Source organism: Lactuca serriola, chromosome 6 (assembly GCF_051521515.1).
Source record: "Lactuca serriola cultivar US96UC23 chromosome 6, Lser_US96UC23_V15, whole genome shotgun sequence".
NCBI lineage: Eukaryota > Viridiplantae > Streptophyta > Magnoliopsida > Asterales > Asteraceae > Lactuca > Lactuca serriola.
This window is the reverse complement of record NC_136413.1, coordinates 27,251,960-27,255,389: the sequence shown is the minus strand read 5'-3', so window position 1 is coordinate 27,255,389 and position 3,430 is coordinate 27,251,960. Positions and strand designations below refer to the sequence as shown.

General features: G+C 33.0%; 1 pseudogene; it reads right to left on the bottom strand.

Annotated features, from left to right (window-relative positions):
• Positions 1 to 953: 953 nt before the first annotated feature.
• Positions 954 to 1,691, bottom strand: LOC145059596 (secreted RxLR effector protein 161 pseudogene; annotated as a pseudogene).
• Positions 1,692 to 3,430: the final 1,739 nt, after the last annotated feature.

The following is a 3,430-nucleotide window of genomic DNA, read 5'->3' as shown; positions in this document are numbered from 1 at the left end:
TATTAATTTATTGAAATATGCCGATTGCTCGACTGCCATGTAGGGGTCGCATGTTAGATGCATTTTGTGTATATTTTAGGACATCTGTTTTATGTATTGACATCATATTTAGGCTTAAAAACTCATTCATTATATATAACTCGCCACTTTTATTTAAATTGATCGAACACTTCGTTCTGCAAAATTTATCGATGTTTTTCAGGTGCTTTGAAGCTTTGAACATTCTGAGTATGTTGTTGCGAGTTACAATTCAAGTTTTGTGAAGATCATAACTAATATCTAAAGTTGAAACTTTCGAAACATCTAAACATTCCATAGAGCTACACGGTCGAGTTACGCTATGCCCGGGGATTGACTTAGTTGAGTCCGTCAAAAACCATCATTATGGATCTTGGAAGTTTGCCTCGATCAAATCAATGTTGCCTCAGGTTTAACTAGGGCGAGTCGGGTCAAAACAATGGGAATCGATGTTAGGTTATGTGATGCATTGATTCACTGTTGTGCATTGAGTTGACTTGGCCGAGTTAGGTACTTGTTTGATCGACACTTCTTTTGAAGTACTAACACATGCATTGGTCATTAACTCGAATATATCTAATTTTTGGAGGCAAAAAGTATTATTTTTCAATGATTCAAGAATATAAATGATCTTCTCATTATTGAAAGAATGAATCAAGAAGATTCATTATATACATGAATCTTTCTCCTTCTACCTTTCGTCTAAGAGATACAACAACTAACTTTACCAAACTCAAAATATATACATAACCAACCCTCAACTATATATTACTTTACACGTTTGTCTTAATGTGTGTATTCTAATGCCCCCTTTCAAGTTGATGGATGATCAATCATACCCAACCTGAAAAGAACTTCATTATGGTATGAACCATTTAAGATTTTTTTGAAAACATCACCAGGTTATTGTTTGGTAGAAATATGAGACAATGTAATCAATCTTCCTTGGAGCTTTTCACGCACAAAATGACAATCAAGTTCGATATGTTTTTTGTATGCTCGTGGAAGACTGGATTCTTTACAATATATATTGTTGCCATGTTATCATAGTGTAAAGGAATACGAGTAATTTCGGAAATTTCAAATTCTGTAAGCAATCGACTTAACCAAGCGAGTTCAGAAAATACTCTTTTCATGGAACGATATTCTGCCTCAGCAGAAGACAAATAAATAGTTGCTTGTTTCTTTGATTTCCATGAAACATGACTACCTACCATTGTTATATAATAGCCACCAACAGAATGTCTGGTAGTTGGACAAGCTGCCCAATCAGAATCGCAAAATGCCTCCACCTGATAACTTGGTTTATTATTCATAAGTAAACCTTTATAAATCGTATTTTGTAAGTAAGCCAATACATGTTTTGCTGCATCAAAATGACTTTGACATGGAGAACTGTTGAATTGACTCAGAAATTGCACAGTAAATGCAATATATGGACGTGTATGCAACACAAAATTAAGCTTTCCTGTTAATTGGCGATATGAAGTGGCATCTAAGAGAGGATCATCATTTGTATAGAGGGATTTGAGCTTGCTTGGAAGTGGGGAAGTAACTTGTGATGATGATGAAATAGAATATTCATCAAGTAATTCCTTTATGTACTTGTGTTGATGCATAATGATTCCATCTTGAGTGTGAATAAATTCAAGACCTAAGAAGAAATTAATCATTCCTAGATTTTTTATTTGGAATCATTTATGAAGTAATCTTTTTAAATCCAGAATCTCTTGTTCATTATTCCCAGTCACAAGAACATCATCAACATAGACTACCACAATAACCAATGAATTGTCACTTTTCTTTGTGAACAATGAATGATCATTCTTGGACCTTACAAAACCTCTATCATGTAAAGTCGACGATAATTTGTCATACCATTGACATGATGCTTGTTTGAGCCCATACAATGACTTTTTCAATTTACAAACCATAGTTGATGAAGAGTCCATGTCTAGGGGTAATTTCATATAAACAGTTTCATGTAAATCTCCATGCAAAAAGGCATTATTCACATCAAATTAATGGATTTTCCAAGCCTTTTTGACTGCAAGATTAACTAGACATCAGACTATATTGAATTTTATGACTGGTGAGAAGGTTTCATGAAAGTCAATACCTTCTTTTTGAGTGAAGCCCTTTGCTACAAACCTGGCTTTGTACCTCTCAACTGTGCCATCTGATTTGTACTTCACTTTATAAATCATTTGCATGAAATTGGTTTCTTACCCTTTAGAAGAGGAACTATATTCCAGATGTGATTAGAATGTAGTGCATCAAGTTCTTTCTTCATTGCTTCTTCCCATAAAGGATTTCCCTTAGCTTGATGATAAAATTGAGGCTCAACAATCTTAGATTGGACATTTAAAGCTAAGAAATCAACTTGATTAATATAATGATGAAAAGATGGTTTGTCTAGTATGAACCAATTTTGTGATTATGTTACAACATTCATCAGAACAATCACCTTGAATTTGAACATTTGCGCAAATATAATCGTTTAAGTGAACATGTTTGACAAATCTTCTTGTTGTTCTTTGTAGTTGGGTTTGAGGTTGAGGAGGAATTTGTTAAGGTGGTTGTGGTGGTTCAGGAATATGATTATTTGGTTGAATTGGTTCAGGAATATGATCATTCGGTTCAATGAATTGATCATTTGAAGAAAGAGAAGGTTGAAGTTCATTTAGTGACTGATAAGGTTCTTCAAAAACAGTGGGAAAATAGGAAGCATCAAGATTATAACCATTGTGTAATGGAAATTTTTCTTCAACAAAAATAACATTCCTTGTGAGTTGTGATAGAAATACCCTTGGTTGTTAAATTGATAACTTTATATCCTTTTTTACCAAAAGGATATCCTACAAATATACATGTATCAACTCTTGGTTGAAATTTGTCTTTGTTATGAGAATTTGTGGAAGCATAACATAGACATCTAAAATATCTTATGTTGTTGAGATCTAGTTTGACTTTGAGCAACATTTCATATGGTGAAGAGTTGTTGATAATATTTGATGAATGATTTCTTGTTCTTGGAAAAACTTAATATCTTCGTTGCTTGAACCCTTATCTGTTCTTATTGTTTTAACATTGATGTTGAAGTGATTCTTAACATATTTGATGAAAGCTTGAATAAGATTGAATGCAAAACTCTTATGTTTCATCAAATGTACCCATGTGCATCTTGAATAGTCATCAACAAGTGTTAAGAAATATTTAAAACCATTACAAGTCTCAACCTTATAAGGTCCCCAAACATCAGCATGAAGAAGATCAAAAGGAATACTTGACACAAAATCACTAGTAGTAAATGATAGCTTATGTTGTCTTGCTTGATGTCAAATATCACAAGAATCATAAGTCTGTTCATTACAATCTTTCTTCAATAAAGACATACTTTTCATCTTATAGA